The 19,018-nt window shown below is 45.3% G+C and overlaps 14 non-coding genes and 1 pseudogene across 14 annotated transcripts; all 15 read left to right on the plus strand.

Moving 5' to 3' along the window:
* Positions 1-996: 996 nt before the first annotated feature.
* Positions 997-1,187, plus strand: LOC141214331 (U2 spliceosomal RNA). The gene has a single exon (XR_012283597.1). It is a non-coding gene; the product is annotated as a U2 spliceosomal RNA (small nuclear RNA).
* A 1,115-nt stretch (positions 1,188-2,302) lies between these two features.
* On the plus strand, positions 2,303-2,493 carry LOC141214211 (U2 spliceosomal RNA). Its single transcript, XR_012283480.1, has one exon. It is a non-coding gene; the product is annotated as a U2 spliceosomal RNA (small nuclear RNA).
* A 1,115-nt stretch (positions 2,494-3,608) lies between these two features.
* On the plus strand, positions 3,609-3,799 carry LOC141214213 (U2 spliceosomal RNA). Its single transcript, XR_012283481.1, has one exon. It is a non-coding gene; the product is annotated as a U2 spliceosomal RNA (small nuclear RNA).
* Positions 3,800-4,914: 1,115 nt separating this feature from the next.
* On the plus strand, positions 4,915-5,105 carry LOC141214214 (U2 spliceosomal RNA). The gene has a single exon (XR_012283482.1). It is a non-coding gene; the product is annotated as a U2 spliceosomal RNA (small nuclear RNA).
* A 1,115-nt stretch (positions 5,106-6,220) lies between these two features.
* LOC141214389 (U2 spliceosomal RNA) lies at positions 6,221-6,373 on the plus strand (annotated as a pseudogene).
* Positions 6,374-6,898: 525 nt separating this feature from the next.
* On the plus strand, positions 6,899-7,080 carry LOC141214338 (U2 spliceosomal RNA). The gene has a single exon (XR_012283604.1). It is a non-coding gene; the product is annotated as a U2 spliceosomal RNA (small nuclear RNA).
* A 1,115-nt stretch (positions 7,081-8,195) lies between these two features.
* Positions 8,196-8,386, plus strand: LOC141214216 (U2 spliceosomal RNA). The gene has a single exon (XR_012283484.1). It is a non-coding gene; the product is annotated as a U2 spliceosomal RNA (small nuclear RNA).
* Positions 8,387-9,501: 1,115 nt separating this feature from the next.
* LOC141214332 (U2 spliceosomal RNA) lies at positions 9,502-9,692 on the plus strand. The gene has a single exon (XR_012283598.1). It is a non-coding gene; the product is annotated as a U2 spliceosomal RNA (small nuclear RNA).
* A 1,115-nt stretch (positions 9,693-10,807) lies between these two features.
* Positions 10,808-10,998, plus strand: LOC141214217 (U2 spliceosomal RNA). The gene has a single exon (XR_012283485.1). It is a non-coding gene; the product is annotated as a U2 spliceosomal RNA (small nuclear RNA).
* A 1,115-nt stretch (positions 10,999-12,113) lies between these two features.
* On the plus strand, positions 12,114-12,304 carry LOC141214218 (U2 spliceosomal RNA). Its single transcript, XR_012283486.1, has one exon. It is a non-coding gene; the product is annotated as a U2 spliceosomal RNA (small nuclear RNA).
* Positions 12,305-13,419: 1,115 nt separating this feature from the next.
* LOC141214219 (U2 spliceosomal RNA) lies at positions 13,420-13,610 on the plus strand. Its single transcript, XR_012283487.1, has one exon. It is a non-coding gene; the product is annotated as a U2 spliceosomal RNA (small nuclear RNA).
* Positions 13,611-14,725: 1,115 nt separating this feature from the next.
* Positions 14,726-14,916, plus strand: LOC141214327 (U2 spliceosomal RNA). The gene has a single exon (XR_012283593.1). It is a non-coding gene; the product is annotated as a U2 spliceosomal RNA (small nuclear RNA).
* A 1,115-nt stretch (positions 14,917-16,031) lies between these two features.
* LOC141214220 (U2 spliceosomal RNA) lies at positions 16,032-16,222 on the plus strand. The gene has a single exon (XR_012283488.1). It is a non-coding gene; the product is annotated as a U2 spliceosomal RNA (small nuclear RNA).
* Positions 16,223-17,337: 1,115 nt separating this feature from the next.
* LOC141214221 (U2 spliceosomal RNA) lies at positions 17,338-17,528 on the plus strand. Its single transcript, XR_012283489.1, has one exon. It is a non-coding gene; the product is annotated as a U2 spliceosomal RNA (small nuclear RNA).
* Positions 17,529-18,643: 1,115 nt separating this feature from the next.
* Positions 18,644-18,834, plus strand: LOC141214222 (U2 spliceosomal RNA). The gene has a single exon (XR_012283490.1). It is a non-coding gene; the product is annotated as a U2 spliceosomal RNA (small nuclear RNA).
* Positions 18,835-19,018: the final 184 nt, after the last annotated feature.

The raw sequence follows: 19,018 nt of genomic DNA on the forward strand, positions 1-19,018 counted from the left end.
TTCATGTTCAAAGTTGCAGAAGCCAGATTACAAGCTCATTTTGGTTCAACTTCAGCAACTGTGCATTGCATTGCCATGTAATGTGATGCAATGCTATCTTTCTAGCTCTCCCTTTTTATTTCCTTTTGGATAAACAGACATATTAGGCAAGCATTTTGGAGCTTTCACCTAAATAACTACAGGTGGTGAGATAAGCTGCACAATATAATTGACCTTTCAGTATATTGTTGCACACACACCATCTATTTAGCAAATGCCCTTGTTATCAACAGCAGCCTTTTAAACTCACCTGAGCTAACAGGTATGTGCGCTGGTTACTCTGCTGCGCTTAAAATTTCTTTTTTGGTTTGCTACAATGCCTTTTCTGAAACGTTGTCTCCCTCTGCTGGAACACTGACTTCTTTCATTTAATGCCTGCAGACTATAAAAGAGAACCCAACCCAAAAAGTTTGGTTGATTAGTCTGTGGCATTCTGTTAAACTGTTGCTTATGGCGGTCTCTGTGAGCTTCTCAGCGACATTCAGCCAGCCAGGTATCCTGCCTGCAGTAGATGGAATGTGGCAATGGAACGCTGGCTGCGCGTGTCATAATAGGCTCTGAGCCTTTATATACCTGTGCACAGCAGCAGCCACCTTCAGTCTGCTGCTGGACAGCCAGCAGCAGCAGCAGCAGGAGAGGTATGTAATCAGGAGCCCTCCTGCTAAGGGTAGACAGCTGCTCGTTCCACCCCACCCCCCGCCTTAATTGGTTCTCCTCCCTTCCAACGGTGTTGAGGCGGGTGGGAACAGCAGGGGGTGAAGGTGCTGTGTTTAAAGAGGTGGAGTTATGCAGATCTAAAACGCGTGGATTGCAGCAGCAGCAAGCCGAAAAGTGCAGGCATGTAAGGGATCTAGAGGTTGACAACATGTCTTCTTAACGGGAGTCCAGGAGCTCATCTCCACAAATGGACTTTTCAGGATCCTTGGGTGGCTTCGTAGTTTGAAACCAATTCTGGTTATCGCTTCTCGGCCTTTTGGCTAAGATCAAGTGTAGTATCTGTTCTTATCAGTTTACTATCTGATACGTCCCCTATCTGGGGACCATATATTAAATGGATTTTTAGAACAGGGAGATGGAAAAAGAGCTTGCTCTGTCCACTCCACGCATTGACCTGGTATTGCAGTATCTCCAGGACCGGTGCACCCCTTCTTTAATGCAGTTTCTAAAATCAGAAAGAATTGAATTCAATGTTTTTTGTTCATTTTGCTTGTTTGTCGGATTTTGGGATGGACTCTTTGGCTTTGCTTTTCTTCTCCTCATTGGATTTTTCATGTTCAAAGTTGCAGAAGCCAGATTACAAGCTCATTTTGGTTCAACTTCAGCAACTGTGCATTGCATTGCCATGTAATGTGATGCAATGCTATCTTTCTAGCTCTCCCTTTTTACTTCCTTTTGGATAAACAGACATATTAGGCAAGCATTTTGGAGCTTTCACCTAAATAACTACAGGTGGTGAGATAAGCTGCACAATATAATTGACCTTTCAGTATATTGTTGCACACACACCATCTATTTAGCAAATGCCCTTGTTATCAACAGCAGCCTTTTAAACTCACCTGAGCTAACAGGTATGTGCGCTGGTTACTCTGCTGCGCTTAAAATTTCTTTTTTGGTTTGCTACAATGCCTCTTCTGAAACGTTGTCTCCCTCTGCTGGAACACTGACTTCTTTCATTTAATGCCTGCAGACTATAAAAGAGAACCCAACCCAAAAAGTTTGGTTGATTAGTCTGTGGCATTCTGTTAAACTGTTGCTTATGGCGGTCTCTGTGAGCTTCTCAGCGACATTCAGCCAGCCAGGTATCCTGCCTGCAGTAGATGGAATGTGGCAATGGAACGCTGGCTGCGCGTGTCATAATAGGCTCTGAGCCTTTATATACCTGTGCACAGCAGCAGCCACCTTCAGTCTGCTGCTGGACAGCCAGCAGCAGCAGCAGCAGGAGAGGTATGTAATCAGGAGCCCTCCTGCTAAGGGTAGACAGCTGCTCGTTCCACCCCACCCCCCGCCTTAATTGGTTCTCCTCCCTTCCAACGGTGTTGAGGCGGGTGGGAACAGCAGGGGGTGAAGGTGCTGTGTTTAAAGAGGTGGAGTTATGCAGATCTAAAACGCGTGGATTGCAGCAGCAGCAAGCCGAAAAGTGCAGGCATGTAAGGGATCTAGAGGTTGACAACATGTCTTCTTAACGGGAGTCCAGGAGCTCATCTCCACAAATGGACTTTTCAGGATCCTTGGGTGGCTCCGTAGTTTGAAACCAATTCTGGTTATCGCTTCTCGGCCTTTTGGCTAAGATCAAGTGTAGTATCTGTTCTTATCAGTTTAATATCTGATACGTCCCCTATCTGGGGACCATATATTAAATGGATTTTTAGAACAGGGAGATGGAAAAAGAGCTTGCTCTGTCCACTCCACGCATTGACCTGGTATTGCAGTATCTCCAGGACCGGTGCACCCCTTCTTTAATGCAGTTTCTAAAATCAGAAAGAATTGAATTCAATGTTTTTTGTTCATTTTGCTTGTTTGTCGGATTTTGGGATGGACTCTTTGGCTTTGCTTTTCTTCTCCTCATTGGATTTTTCATGTTCAAAGTTGCAGAAGCCAGATTACAAGCTCATTTTGGTTCAACTTCAGCAACTGTGCATTGCATTGCCATGTAATGTGATGCAATGCTATCTTTCTAGCTCTCCCTTTTTACTTCCTTTTGGATAAACAGACATATTAGGGAAGCATTTTGGAGCTTTCACCTAAATAACTACAGGTGGTGAGATAAGCTGCACAATATAATTGACCTTTCAGTATATTGTTGCACACACACCATCTATTTAGCAAATGCCCTTGTTATCAACAGCAGCCTTTTAAACTCACCTGAGCTAACAGGTATGTGCGCTGGTTACTCTGCTGCGCTTAAAATTTCTTTTTTGGTTTGCTACAATGCCTTTTCTGAAACGTTGTCTCCCTCTGCTGGAACACTGACTTCTTTCATTTAATGCCTGCAGACTATAAAAGAGAACCCAACCCAAAAAGTTTGGTTGATTAGTCTGTGGCATTCTGTTAAACTGTTGCTTATGGCGGTCTCTGTGAGCTTCTCAGCGACATTCAGCCAGCCAGGTATCCTGCCTGCAGTAGATGGAATGTGGCAATGGAACGCTGGCTGCGCGTGTCATAATAGGCTCTGAGCCTTTATATACCTGTGCACAGCAGCAGCCACCTTCAGTCTGCTGCTGGACAGCCAGCAGCAGCAGCAGCAGGAGAGGTATGTAATCAGGAGCCCTCCTGCTAAGGGTAGACAGCTGCTCGTTCCACCCCACCCCCCGCCTTAATTGGTTCTCCTCCCTTCCAACGGTGTTGAGGCGGGTGGGAACAGCAGGGGGTGAAGGTGCTGTGTTTAAAGAGGTGGAGTTATGCAGATCTAAAACGCGTGGATTGCAGCAGCAGCAAGCCGAAAAGTGCAGGCATGTAAGGGATCTAGAGGTTGACAACATGTCTTCTTAACGGGAGTCCAGGAGCTCATCTCCACAAATGGACTTTTCAGGATCCTTGGGTGGCTCCGTAGTTTGAAACCAATTCTGGTTATCGCTTCTCGGCCTTTTGGCTAAGATCAAGTGTAGTATCTGTTCTTATCAGTTTAATATCTGATACGTCCCCTATCTGGGGACCATATATTAAATGGATTTTTAGAACAGGGAGATGGAAAAAGAGCTTGCTCTGTCCACTCCACGCATTGACCTGGTATTGCAGTATCTCCAGGACCGGTGCACCCCTTCTTTAATGCAGTTTCTAAAATCAGAAAGAATTGAATTCAATGTTTTTTGTTCATTTTGCTTGTTTGTCGGATTTTGGGATGGACTCTTTGGCTTTGCTTTTCTTCTCCTCAATGGATTTTTCATGTTCAAAGTTGCAGAAGCCAGATTACAAGCTCATTTTGGTTCAACTTCAGCAACTGTGCATTGCATTGCCATGTAATGTGATGCAATGCTATCTTTCTAGCTCTCCCTTTTTACTTCCTTTTGGATAAACAGACATATTAGGCAAGCATTTTGGAGCTTTCACCTAAATAACTACAGGTGGTGAGATAAGCTGCACAATATAATTGACCTTTCAGTATATTGTTGCACACACACCATCTATTTAGCAAATGCCCTTGTTATCAACAGCAGCCTTTTAAACTCACCTGAGCTAACAGGTATGTGCGCTGGTTACTCTGCTGCGCTTAAAATTTCTTTTTTGGTTTGCTACAATGCCTTTTCTGAAACGTTGTCTCCCTCTGCTGGAACACTGACTTCTTTCATTTAATGCCTGCAGACTATAAAAGAGAACCCAACCCAAAAAGTTTGGTTGATTAGTCTGTGGCATTCTGTTAAACTGTTGCTTATGGCGGTCTCTGTGAGCTTCTCAGCGACATTCAGCCAGCCAGGTATCCTGCCTGCAGTAGATGGAATGTGGCAATGGAACGCTGGCTGCGCGTGTCATAATAGGCTCTGAGCCTTTATATACCTGTGCACAGCAGCAGCCACCTTCAGTCTGCTGCTGGACAGCCAGCAGCAGCAGCAGCAGGAGAGGTATGTAATCAGGAGCCCTCCTGCTAAGGGTAGACAGCTGCTCGTTCCACCCCACCCCCCGCCTTAATTGGTTCTCCTCCCTTCCAACGGTGTTGAGGCGGGTGGGAACAGCAGGGGGTGAAGGTGCTGTGTTTAAAGAGGTGGAGTTATGCAGATCTAAAACGCGTGGATTGCAGCAGCAGCAAGCCGAAAAGTGCAGGCATGTAAGGGATCTAGAGGTTGACAACATGTCTTCTTAACGGGAGTCCAGGAGCTCATCTCCACAAATGGACTTTTCAGGATCCTTGGGTGGCTCCGTAGTTTGAAACCAATTCTGGTTATCGCTTCTCGGCCTTTTGGCTAAGATCAAGTGTAGTATCTGTTCTTATCAGTTTAATATCTGATACGTCCCCTATCTGGGGACCATATATTAAATGGATTTTTAGAACAGGGAGATGGAAAAAGAGCTTGCTCTGTCCACTCCACGCATTGACCTGGTATTGCAGTATCTCCAGGACCGGTGCACCCCTTCTTTAATGCAGTTTCTAAAATCAGAAAGAATTGAATTCAATGTTTTTTGTTCATTTTGCTTGTTTGTCGGATTTTGGGATGGACTCTTTGGCTTTGCTTTTCTTCTCCTCATTGGATTTTTCATGTTCAAAGTTGCAGAAGCCAGATTACAAGCTCATTTTGGTTCAACTTCAGCAACTGTGCATTGCATTGCCATGTAATGTGATGCAATGCTATCTTTCTAGCTCTCCCTTTTTACTTCCTTTTGGATAAACAGACATATTAGGCAAGCATTTTGGAGCTTTCACCTAAATAACTACAGGTGGTGAGATAAGCTGCACAATATAATTGACCTTTCAGTATATTGTTGCACACACACCATCTATTTAGCAAATGCCCTTGTTATCAACAGCAGCCTTTTAAACTCACCTGAGCTAACAGGTATGTGCGCTGGTTACTCTGCTGCGCTTAAAATTTCTTTTTTGGTTTGCTACAATGCCTTTTCTGAAACGTTGTCTCCCTCTGCTGGAACACTGACTTCTTTCATTTAATGCCTGCAGACTATAAAAGAGAACCCAACCCAAAAAGTTTGGTTGATTAGTCTGTGGCATTCTGTTAAACTGTTGCTTATGGCGGTCTCTGTGAGCTTCTCAGCGACATTCAGCCAGCCAGGTATCCTGCCTGCAGTAGATGGAATGTGGCAATGGAACGCTGGCTGCGCGTGTCATAATAGGCTCTGAGCCTTTATATACCTGTGCACAGCAGCAGCCACCTTCAGTCTGCTGCTGGACAGCCAGCAGCAGCAGCAGCAGGAGAGGTATGTAATCAGGAGCCCTCCTGCTAAGGGTAGACAGCTGCTCGTTCCACCCCACCCCCCGCCTTAATTGGTTCTCCTCCCTTCCAACGGTGTTGAGGCGGGTGGGAACAGCAGGGGGTGAAGGTGCTGTGTTTAAAGAGGTGGAGTTATGCAGATCTAAAACGCGTGGATTGCAGCAGCAGCAAGCCGAAAAGTGCAGGCATGTAAGGGATCTAGAGGTTGACAACATGTCTTCTTAACGGGAGTCCAGGAGCTCATCTCCACAAATGGACTTTTCAGGATCCTTGGGTGGCTCCGTAGTTTGAAACCAATTCTGGTTATCGCTTCTCGGCCTTTTGGCTAAGATCAAGTGTAGTATCGCTTCTCGGCCTTTTGGCTAAGATCAAGTGTAGTATCTTTTGAAAAGGCAGTTTTGTCCTTGGGCTGCCCTAGTAAATTGATGCATATTACACACTGGTTTGGTGCACTTGTTAGTACGCCAGGTGGCTCATAGAGTTATCTGATGGAAAACATGGCCCTCCAGGATCGAAGTCACTAGGCTGGGTAAGTGTGAGGGCTTTTTAGCAATGTGCCCCAGGAGTAGGCGCCCTGGTGGGAGTCCAAGCTTACTGGGACTGGGAACCCCAGAAAGACTTGGCTTCGTAGCACGCCGCACCTTTGCCAATCATACTTTCTGAGCAACCCCCCCCTATTCCTGGCCTCCGGGCTAGGAAGGGGAATTTTTATAAACCCGGTCGGAGGTCCGGTCAGCTTTGGGCTGAGAAACCAACACAGGCTCCAGCTCCACTAGGGTGGCAGCCTAGATGGAAGCTGGGAGCACGAAAACGGCTCTTCTCCGGCTTCGGCTAGGGAGAGCATCGGAGATCCCTGACCCTCGCTGTGGCCTTCTGGCTCGGAGGGATGGGGATGGTTTATTGGGGACCCTCTCCTCCGGGAAGGGTCCACATGAATCCTCGCCTCGTGCGCTGTTTTGGTGTGACTTCGGTCACATTTTTCAGTGCCTTGGATGCAGCTTCAATCAAAAAATCTGTTCTTATCAGTTTAATATCTGATACGTCCCCTATCTGGGGACCATATATTAAATGGATTTTTAGAACAGGGAGATGGAAAAAGAGCTTGCTCTGTCCACTCCACGCATTGACCTGGTATTGCAGTATCTCCAGGACCGGTGCACCCCTTCTTTAATGCAGTTTCTAAAATCAGAAAGAATTGAATTCAATGTTTTTTGTTCATTTTGCTTGTTTGTCGGATTTTGGGATGGACTCTTTGGCTTTGCTTTTCTTCTCCTCATTGGATTTTTCATGTTCAAAGTTGCAGAAGCCAGATTACAAGCTCATTTTGGTTCAACTTCAGCAACTGTGCATTGCATTGCCATGTAATGTGATGCAATGCTATCTTTCTAGCTCTCCCTTTTTACTTCCTTTTGGATAAACAGACATATTAGGCAAGCATTTTGGAGCTTTCACCTAAATAACTACAGGTGGTGAGATAAGCTGCACAATATAATTGACCTTTCAGTATATTGTTGCACACACACCATCTATTTAGCAAATGCCCTTGTTATCAACAGCAGCCTTTTAAACTCACCTGAGCTAACAGGTATGTGCGCTGGTTACTCTGCTGCGCTTAAAATTTCTTTTTTGGTTTGCTACAATGCCTTTTCTGAAACGTTGTCTCCCTCTGCTGGAACACTGACTTCTTTCATTTAATGCCTGCAGACTATAAAAGAGAACCCAACCCAAAAAGTTTGGTTGATTAGTCTGTGGCATTCTGTTAAACTGTTGCTTATGGCGGTCTCTGTGAGCTTCTCAGCGACATTCAGCCAGCCAGGTATCCTGCCTGCAGTAGATGGAATGTGGCAATGGAACGCTGGCTGCGCGTGTCATAATAGGCTCTGAGCCTTTATATACCTGTGCACAGCAGCAGCCACCTTCAGTCTGCTGCTGGACAGCCAGCAGCAGCAGCAGCAGGAGAGGTATGTAATCAGGAGCCCTCCTGCTAAGGGTAGACAGCTGCTCGTTCCACCCCACCCCCCGCCTTAATTGGTTCTCCTCCCTTCCAACGGTGTTGAGGCGGGTGGGAACAGCAGGGGGTGAAGGTGCTGTGTTTAAAGAGGTGGAGTTATGCAGATCTAAAACGCGTGGATTGCAGCAGCAGCAAGCCGAAAAGTGCAGGCATGTAAGGGATCTAGAGGTTGACAACATGTCTTCTTAACGGGAGTCCAGGAGCTCATCTCCACAAATGGACTTTTCAGGATCCTTGGGTGGCTCCGTAGTTTGAAACCAATTCTGGTTATCGCTTCTCGGCCTTTTGGCTAAGATCAAGTGTAGTATCTGTTCTTATCAGTTTAATATCTGATACGTCCCCTATCTGGGGACCATATATTAAATGGATTTTTAGAACAGGGAGATGGAAAAAGAGCTTGCTCTGTCCACTCCACGCATTGACCTGGTATTGCAGTATCTCCAGGACCGGTGCACCCCTTCTTTAATGCAGTTTCTAAAATCAGAAAGAATTGAATTCAATGTTTTTTGTTCATTTTGCTTGTTTGTCAGATTTTGGGATGGACTCTTTGGCTTTGCTTTTCTTCTCCTCATTGGATTTTTCATGTTCAAAGTTGCAGAAGCCAGATTACAAGCTCATTTTGGTTCAACTTCAGCAACTGTGCATTGCATTGCCATGTAATGTGATGCAATGCTATCTTTCTAGCTCTCCCTTTTTATTTCCTTTTGGATAAACAGACATATTAGGCAAGCATTTTGGAGCTTTCACCTAAATAACTACAGGTGGTGAGATAAGCTGCACAATATAATTGACCTTTCAGTATATTGTTGCACACACACCATCTATTTAGCAAATGCCCTTGTTATCAACAGCAGCCTTTTAAACTCACCTGAGCTAACAGGTATGTGCGCTGGTTACTCTGCTGCGCTTAAAATTTCTTTTTTGGTTTGCTACAATGCCTTTTCTGAAACGTTGTCTCCCTCTGCTGGAACACTGACTTCTTTCATTTAATGCCTGCAGACTATAAAAGAGAACCCAACCCAAAAAGTTTGGTTGATTAGTCTGTGGCATTCTGTTAAACTGTTGCTTATGGCGGTCTCTGTGAGCTTCTCAGCGACATTCAGCCAGCCAGGTATCCTGCCTGCAGTAGATGGAATGTGGCAATGGAACGCTGGCTGCGCGTGTCATAATAGGCTCTGAGCCTTTATATACCTGTGCACAGCAGCAGCCACCTTCAGTCTGCTGCTGGACAGCCAGCAGCAGCAGCAGCAGGAGAGGTATGTAATCAGGAGCCCTCCTGCTAAGGGTAGACAGCTGCTCGTTCCACCCCACCCCCCGCCTTAATTGGTTCTCCTCCCTTCCAACGGTGTTGAGGCGGGTGGGAACAGCAGGGGGTGAAGGTGCTGTGTTTAAAGAGGTGGAGTTATGCAGATCTAAAACGCGTGGATTGCAGCAGCAGCAAGCCGAAAAGTGCAGGCATGTAAGGGATCTAGAGGTTGACAACATGTCTTCTTAACGGGAGTCCAGGAGCTCATCTCCACAAATGGACTTTTCAGGATCCTTGGGTGGCTTCGTAGTTTGAAACCAATTCTGGTTATCGCTTCTCGGCCTTTTGGCTAAGATCAAGTGTAGTATCTGTTCTTATCAGTTTACTATCTGATACGTCCCCTATCTGGGGACCATATATTAAATGGATTTTTAGAACAGGGAGATGGAAAAAGAGCTTGCTCTGTCCACTCCACGCATTGACCTGGTATTGCAGTATCTCCAGGACCGGTGCACCCCTTCTTTAATGCAGTTTCTAAAATCAGAAAGAATTGAATTCAATGTTTTTTGTTCATTTTGCTTGTTTGTCGGATTTTGGGATGGACTCTTTGGCTTTGCTTTTCTTCTCCTCATTGGATTTTTCATGTTCAAAGTTGCAGAAGCCAGATTACAAGCTCATTTTGGTTCAACTTCAGCAACTGTGCATTGCATTGCCATGTAATGTGATGCAATGCTATCTTTCTAGCTCTCCCTTTTTACTTCCTTTTGGATAAACAGACATATTAGGCAAGCATTTTGGAGCTTTCACCTAAATAACTACAGGTGGTGAGATAAGCTGCACAATATAATTGACCTTTCAGTATATTGTTGCACACACACCATCTATTTAGCAAATGCCCTTGTTATCAACAGCAGCCTTTTAAACTCACCTGAGCTAACAGGTATGTGCGCTGGTTACTCTGCTGCGCTTAAAATTTCTTTTTTGGTTTGCTACAATGCCTTTTCTGAAACGTTGTCTCCCTCTGCTGGAACACTGACTTCTTTCATTTAATGCCTGCAGACTATAAAAGAGAACCCAACCCAAAAAGTTTGGTTGATTAGTCTGTGGCATTCTGTTAAACTGTTGCTTATGGCGGTCTCTGTGAGCTTCTCAGCGACATTCAGCCAGCCAGGTATCCTGCCTGCAGTAGATGGAATGTGGCAATGGAACGCTGGCTGCGCGTGTCATAATAGGCTCTGAGCCTTTATATACCTGTGCACAGCAGCAGCCACCTTCAGTCTGCTGCTGGACAGCCAGCAGCAGCAGCAGCAGGAGAGGTATGTAATCAGGAGCCCTCCTGCTAAGGGTAGACAGCTGCTCGTTCCACCCCACCCCCCGCCTTAATTGGTTCTCCTCCCTTCCAACGGTGTTGAGGCGGGTGGGAACAGCAGGGGGTGAAGGTGCTGTGTTTAAAGAGGTGGAGTTATGCAGATCTAAAACGCGTGGATTGCAGCAGCAGCAAGCCGAAAAGTGCAGGCATGTAAGGGATCTAGAGGTTGACAACATGTCTTCTTAACGGGAGTCCAGGAGCTCATCTCCACAAATGGACTTTTCAGGATCCTTGGGTGGCTCCGTAGTTTGAAACCAATTCTGGTTATCGCTTCTCGGCCTTTTGGCTAAGATCAAGTGTAGTATCTGTTCTTATCAGTTTAATATCTGATACGTCCCCTATCTGGGGACCATATATTAAATGGATTTTTAGAACAGGGAGATGGAAAAAGAGCTTGCTCTGTCCACTCCACGCATTGACCTGGTATTGCAGTATCTCCAGGACCGGTGCACCCCTTCTTTAATGCAGTTTCTAAAATCAGAAAGAATTGAATTCAATGTTTTTTGTTCATTTTGCTTGTTTGTCGGATTTTGGGATGGACTCTTTGGCTTTGCTTTTCTTCTCCTCATTGGATTTTTCATGTTCAAAGTTGCAGAAGCCAGATTACAAGCTCATTTTGGTTCAACTTCAGCAACTGTACATTGCATTGCCATGTAATGTGATGCAATGCTATCTTTCTAGCTCTCCCTTTTTACTTCCTTTTGGATAAACAGACATATTAGGCAAGCATTTTGGAGCTTTCACCTAAATAACTACAGGTGGTGAGATAAGCTGCACAATATAATTGACCTTTCAGTATATTGTTGCACACACACCATCTATTTAGCAAATGCCCTTGTTATCAACAGCAGCCTTTTAAACTCACCTGAGCTAACAGGTATGTGCGCTGGTTACTCTGCTGCGCTTAAAATTTCTTTTTTGGTTTGCTACAATGCCTTTTCTGAAACGTTGTCTCCCTCTGCTGGAACACTGACTTCTTTCATTTAATGCCTGCAGACTATAAAAGAGAACCCAACCCAAAAAGTTTGGTTGATTAGTCTGTGGCATTCTGTTAAACTGTTGCTTATGGCGGTCTCTGTGAGCTTCTCAGCGACATTCAGCCAGCCAGGTATCCTGCCTGCAGTAGATGGAATGTGGCAATGGAACGCTGGCTGCGCGTGTCATAATAGGCTCTGAGCCTTTATATACCTGTGCACAGCAGCAGCCACCTTCAGTCTGCTGCTGGACAGCCAGCAGCAGCAGCAGCAGGAGAGGTATGTAATCAGGAGCCCTCCTGCTAAGGGTAGACAGCTGCTCGTTCCACCCCACCCCCCGCCTTAATTGGTTCTCCTCCCTTCCAACGGTGTTGAGGCGGGTGGGAACAGCAGGGGGTGAAGGTGCTGTGTTTAAAGAGGTGGAGTTATGCAGATCTAAAACGCGTGGATTGCAGCAGCAGCAAGCCGAAAAGTGCAGGCATGTAAGGGATCTAGAGGTTGACAACATGTCTTCTTAACGGGAGTCCAGGAGCTCATCTCCACAAATGGACTTTTCAGGATCCTTGGGTGGCTCCGTAGTTTGAAACCAATTCTGGTTATCGCTTCTCGGCCTTTTGGCTAAGATCAAGTGTAGTATCTGTTCTTATCAGTTTAATATCTGATACGTCCCCTATCTGGGGACCATATATTAAATGGATTTTTAGAACAGGGAGATGGAAAAAGAGCTTGCTCTGTCCACTCCACGCATTGACCTGGTATTGCAGTATCTCCAGGACCGGTGCACCCCTTCTTTAATGCAGTTTCTAAAATCAGAAAGAATTGAATTCAATGTTTTTTGTTCATTTTGCTTGTTTGTCGGATTTTGGGATGGACTCTTTGGCTTTGCTTTTCTTCTCCTCATTGGATTTTTCATGTTCAAAGTTGCAGAAGCCAGATTACAAGCTCATTTTGGTTCAACTTCAGCAACTGTGCATTGCATTGCCATGTAATGTGATGCAATGCTATCTTTCTAGCTCTCCCTTTTTACTTCCTTTTGGATAAACAGACATATTAGGCAAGCATTTTGGAGCTTTCACCTAAATAACTACAGGTGGTGAGATAAGCTGCACAATATAATTGACCTTTCAGTATATTGTTGCACACACACCATCTATTTAGCAAATGCCCTTGTTATCAACAGCAGCCTTTTAAACTCACCTGAGCTAACAGGTATGTGCGCTGGTTACTCTGCTGCGCTTAAAATTTCTTTTTTGGTTTGCTACAATGCCTTTTCTGAAACGTTGTCTCCCTCTGCTGGAACACTGACTTCTTTCATTTAATGCCTGCAGACTATAAAAGAGAACCCAACCCAAAAAGTTTGGTTGATTAGTCTGTGGCATTCTGTTAAACTGTTGCTTATGGCGGTCTCTGTGAGCTTCTCAGCGACATTCAGCCAGCCAGGTATCCTGCCTGCAGTAGATGGAATGTGGCAATGGAACGCTGGCTGCGCGTGTCATAATAGGCTCTGAGCCTTTATATACCTGTGCACAGCAGCAGCCACCTTCAGTCTGCTGCTGGACAGCCAGCAGCAGCAGCAGCAGGAGAGGTATGTAATCAGGAGCCCTCCTGCTAAGGGTAGACAGCTGCTCGTTCCACCCCACCCCCCGCCTTAATTGGTTCTCCTCCCTTCCAACGGTGTTGAGGCGGGTGGGAACAGCAGGGGGTGAAGGTGCTGTGTTTAAAGAGGTGGAGTTATGCAGATCTAAAACGCGTGGATTGAAGCAGCAGCAAGCCGAAAAGTGCAGGCATGTAAGGGATCTAGAGGTTGACAACATGTCTTCTTAACGGGAGTCCAGGAGCTCATCTCCACAAATGGACTTTTCAGGATCCTTGGGTGGCTCCGTAGTTTGAAACCAATTCTGGTTATCGCTTCTCGGCCTTTTGGCTAAGATCAAGTGTAGTATCTGTTCTTATCAGTTTAATATCTGATACGTCCCCTATCTGGGGACCATATATTAAATGGATTTTTAGAACAGGGAGATGGAAAAAGAGCTTGCTCTGTCCACTCCACGCATTGACCTGGTATTGCAGTATCTCCAGGACCGGTGCACCCCTTCTTTAATGCAGTTTCTAAAATCAGAAAGAATTGAATTCAATGTTTTTTGTTCATTTTGCTTGTTTGTCGGATTTTGGGATGGACTCTTTGGCTTTGCTTTTCTTCTCCTCATTGGATTTTTCATGTTCAAAGTTGCAGAAGCCAGATTACAAGCTCATTTTGGTTCAACTTCAGCAACTGTGCATTGCATTGCCATGTAATGTGATGCAATGCTATCTTTCTAGCTCTCCCTTTTTACTTCCTTTTGGATAAACAGACATATTAGGCAAGCATTTTGGAGCTTTCACCTAAATAACTACAGGTGGTGAGATAAGCTGCACAATATAATTGACCTTTCAGTATATTGTTGCACACACACCATCTATTTAGCAAATGCCCTTGTTATCAACAGCAGCCTTTTAAACTCACCTGAGCTAACAGGTATGTGCGCTGGTTACTCTGCTGCGCTTAAAATTTCTTTTTTGGTTTGCTACAATGCCTTTTCTGAAACGTTGTCTCCCTCTGCTGGAACACTGACTTCTTTCATTTAATGCCTGCAGACTATAAAAGAGAACCCAACCCAAAAAGTTTGGTTGATTAGTCTGTGGCATTCTGTTAAACTGTTGCTTATGGCGGTCTCTGTGAGCTTCTCAGCGACATTCAGCCAGCCAGGTATCCTGCCTGCAGTAGATGGAATGTGGCAATGGAACGCTGGCTGCGCGTGTCATAATAGGCTCTGAGCCTTTATATACCTGTGCACAGCAGCAGCCACCTTCAGTCTGCTGCTGGACAGCCAGCAGCAGCAGCAGCAGGAGAGGTATGTAATCAGGAGCCCTCCTGCTAAGGGTAGACAGCTGCTCGTTCCACCCCACCCCCCGCCTTAATTGGTTCTCCTCCCTTCCAACGGTGTTGAGGCGGGTGGGAACAGCAGGGGGTGAAGGTGCTGTGTTTAAAGAGGTGGAGTTATGCAGATCTAAAACGCGTGGATTGCAGCAGCAGCAAGCCGAAAAGTGCAGGCATGTAAGGGATCTAGAGGTTGACAACATGTCTTCTTAACGGGAGTCCAGGAGCTCATCTCCACAAATGGACTTTTCAGGATCCTTGGGTGGCTCCGTAGTTTGAAACCAATTCTGGTTATCGCTTCTCGGCCTTTTGGCTAAGATCAAGTGTAGTATCTGTTCTTATCAGTTGAATATCTGATACGTCCCCTATCTGGGGACCATATATTAAATGGATTTTTAGAACAGGGAGATGGAAAAAGAGCTTGCTCTGTCCACTCCACGCATTGACCTGGTATTGCAGTATCTCCAGGACCGGTGCACCCCTTCTTTAATGCAGTTTCTAAAATCAGAAAGAATTGAATTCAATGTTTTTTGTTCATTTTGCTTGTTTGTCGGATTTTGGGATGGACTCTTTGGCTTTGCTTTTCTTCTCCTCATTGGATTTTTCATGTTCAAAGTTGCAGAAGCCAGATTACAAGCTCATTTTGGTTCAACTTCAGCAACTGTGCATTGCATTGCCATGTAATGTGATGCAATGCTATCTTTCTAGCTCTCCCTTTTTACTTCCTTTTGGATAAACAGACATATTAGGCAAGCATTTTGGAGCTTTCACCTAAATAACTACAGGTGGTGAGATAAGCTGCACAATATAATTGACCTTTCAGTATATTGTTGCACACACACCATCTATTTAGCAAATGCCCTTGTTATCAACAGCAGCCTTTTAAACTCACCTGAGCTAACAGGTATGTGCGCTGGTTACTCTGCTGCGCTTAAAATTTCTTTTTTGGTTTGCTACAATGCCTTTTCTGAAACGTTGTCTCCCTCTGCTGGAACACTGACTTCTTTCATTTAATGCCTGCAGACTATAAAAGAGAACCCAACCCAAAAAGTTTGGTTGATTAGTCTGTGGCATTCTGTTAAACTGTTGCTTATGGCGGTCTCTGTGAGCTTCTCAGCGACATTCAGGCAGCCAGGTATCCTGCCTGCAGTAGATGGAATGTGGCAATGGAACGCTGGCTGCGCGTGTCATAATAGGCTCTGAGCCTTTATATACCTGTGCACAGCAGCAGCCACCTTCAGTCTGCTGCTGGACAGCCAGCAGCAGCAGCAGCAGGAGAGGTATGTAATCAGGAGCCCTCCTGCTAAGGGTAGACAGCTGCTCGTTCCACCCCACCCCCCGCCTTAATTGGTTCTCCTCCCTTCCAACGGTGTTGAGGCGGGTGGGAACAGCAGGGGGTGAAGGTGCTGTGTTTAAAGAGGTGGAGTTATGCAGATCTAAAACGCGTGGATTGCAGCAGCAGCAAGCCGAAAAGTGCAGGCATGTAAGGGATCTAGAGGTTGACAACATGTCTTCTTAACGGGAGTCCAGGAGCTCATCTCCACAAATGGACTTTTCAGGATCCTTGGGTGGCTCCGTAGTTTGAAACCAATTCTGGTTATCGCTTCTCGGCCTTTTGGCTAAGATCAAGTGTAGTATCTGTTCTTATCAGTTTAATATCTGATACGTCCCCTATCTGGGGACCATATATTAAATGGATTTTTAGAACAGGGAGATGGAAAAAGAGCTTGCTCTGTCCACTCCACGCATTGACCTGGTATTGCAGTATCTCCAGGACCGGTGCACCCCTTCTTTAATGCAGTTTCTAAAATCAGAAAGAATTGAATTCAATGTTTTTTGTTCATTTTGCTTGTTTGTCGGATTTTGGGATGGACTCTTTGGCTTTGCTTTTCTTCTCCTCATTGGATTTTTCATGTTCAAAGTTGCAGAAGCCAGATTACAAGCTCATTTTGGTTCAACTTCAGCAACTGTGCATTGCATTGCCATGTAATGTGATGCAATGCTATCTTTCTAGCTCTCCCTTTTTACTTCCTTTTGGATAAACAGACATATTAGGCAAGCATTTTGGAGCTTTCACCTAAATAACTACAGGTGGTGAGATAAGCTGCACAATATAATTGACCTTTCAGTATATTGTTGCACACACACCATCTATTTAGCAAATGCCCTTGTTATCAACAGCAGCCTTTTAAACTCACCTGAGCTAACAGGTATGTGCGCTGGTTACTCTGCTGCGCTTAAAATTTCTTTTTTGGTTTGCTACAATGCCTTTTCTGAAACGTTGTCTCCCTCTGCTGGAACAGTGACTTCTTTCATTTAATGCCTGCAGACTATAAAAGAGAACCCAACCCAAAAAGTTTGGTTGATTAGTCTGTGGCATTCTGTTAAACTGTTGCTTATGGCGGTCTCTGTGAGCTTCTCAGCGACATTCAGCCAGCCAGGTATCCTGCCTGCAGTAGATGGAATGTGGCAATGGAACGCTGGCTGCGCATGTCATAATAGGCTCTGAGCCTTTATATACCTGTGCACAGCAGCAGCCACCTTCAGTCTGCTGCTGGACAGCCAGCAGCAGCAGCAGCAGGAGAGGTATGTAATCAGGAGCCCTCCTGCTAAGGGTAGACAGCTGCTCGTTCCACCCCACCCCCCGCCTTAATTGGTTCTCCTCCCTTCCAACGGTGTTGAGGCGGGTGGGAACAGCAGGGGGTGAAGGTGCTGTGTTTAAAGAGGTGGAGTTATGCAGATCTAAAACGCGTGGATTGCAGCAGCAGCAAGCCGAAAAGTGCAGGCATGTAAGGGATCTAGAGGTTGACAACATGTCTTCTTAACGGGAGTCCAGGAGCTCATCTCCACAAATGGACTTTTCAGGATCCTTGGGTGGCTCCGTAGTTTGAAACCAATTCTGGTTATCGCTTCTCGGCCTTTTGGCTAAGATCAAGTGTAGTATCTGTTCTTATCAGTTTAATATCTGATACGTCCCCTATCTGGGGACCATATATTAAATGGATTTTTAGAACAGGGAGATGGAAAAAGAGCTTGCTCTGTCCACTCCACGCATTGACCTGGTATTGCAGTATCTCCAGGACCGGTGCACCCCTTCTTTAATGCAGTTTCTAAAATCAGAAAGAATTGAATTCAATGTTTTTTGTTCATTTTGCTTGTTTGTCGGATTTTGGGATGGACTCTTTGGCTTTGCTTTTCTTCTCCTCATTGGATTTTTCATGTTCAAAGTTGCAGAAGCCAGATTACAAGCTCATTTTGGTTCAACTTCAGCAACTGTGCATTGCATTGCCATGTAATGTGATGCAATGCTATCTTTCTAGCTCTCCCTTTTTACTTCCTTTTGGATAAACAGACATATTAGGCAAGCATTTTGGAGCTTTCACCTAAATAACTACAGGTGGTGAGATAAGCTGCACAATATAATTGACCTTTCAGTATATTGTTGCACACACACCATCTATTTAGCAAATGCCCTTGTTATCAACAGCAGCCTTTTAAACTCACCTGAGCTAACAGGTATGTGCGCTGGTTACTCTGCTGCGCTTAAAATTTCTTTTTTGGTTTGCTACAATGCCTTTTCTGAAACGTTGTCTCCCTCTGCTGGAACACTGACTTCTTTCATTTAATGCCTGCAGACTATAAAAGAGAACCCAACCCAAAAAGTTTGGTTGATTAGTCTGTGGCATTCTGTTAAACTGTTGCTTATGGCGGTCTCTGTGAGCTTCTCAGCGACATTCAGCCAGCCAGGTATCCTGCCTGCAGTAGATGGAATGTGGCAATGGAACGCTGGCTGCGCGTGTCATAATAGGCTCTGAGCCTTTATATACCTGTGCACAGCAGCAGCCACCTTCAGTCTGCTGCTGGACAGCCAGCAGCAGCAGCAGCAGGAGAGGTATGTAATCAGGAGCCCTCCTGCTAAGGGTAGACAGCTGCTCGTTCCACCCCACCCCCCGCCTTAATTGGTTCTCCTCCCTTCCAACGGTGTTGAGGCGGGTGGGAACAGCAGGGGGTGAAGGTGCTGTGTTTAAAGAGGTGGAGTTATGCAGATCTAAAACGCGTGGATTGCAGCAGCAGCAAGCCGAAAAGTGCAGGCATGTAAGGGATCTAGAGGTTGACAACATGTCTTCTTAACGGGAGTCCAGGAGCTCATCTCCACAAATGGACTTTTCAGGATCCTTGGGTGGCTCCGTAGTTTGAAACCAATTCTGGTTATCGCTTCTCGGCCTTTTGGCTAAGATCAAGTGTAGTATCTGTTCTTATCAGTTTAATATCTGATACGTCCCCTATCTGGGGACCATATATTAAATGGATTTTTAGAACAGGGAGATGGAAAAAGAGCTTGCTCTGTCCACTCCACGCATTGACCTGGTATTGCAGTATCTCCAGGACCGGTGCACCCCTTCTTTAATGCAGTTTCTAAAATCAGAAAGAATTGAATTCAATGTTTTTTGTTCATTTTGCTTGTTTGTCGGATTTTGGGATGGACTCTTTGGCTTTGCTTTTCTTCTCCTCATTGGATTTTTCATGTTCAAAGTTGCAGAAGCCAGATTACAAGCTCATTTTGGTTCAACTTCAGCAACTGTGCA

The sequence above is a fragment of the Phyllobates terribilis genome, unplaced genomic scaffold (assembly GCF_046119375.1).
Source record: "Phyllobates terribilis strain yellow unplaced genomic scaffold, ASM4611937v1 Scaffold_217__1_contigs__length_3308461, whole genome shotgun sequence".
NCBI classification, from domain to species: Eukaryota; Metazoa; Chordata; class Amphibia; order Anura; family Dendrobatidae; genus Phyllobates; species Phyllobates terribilis.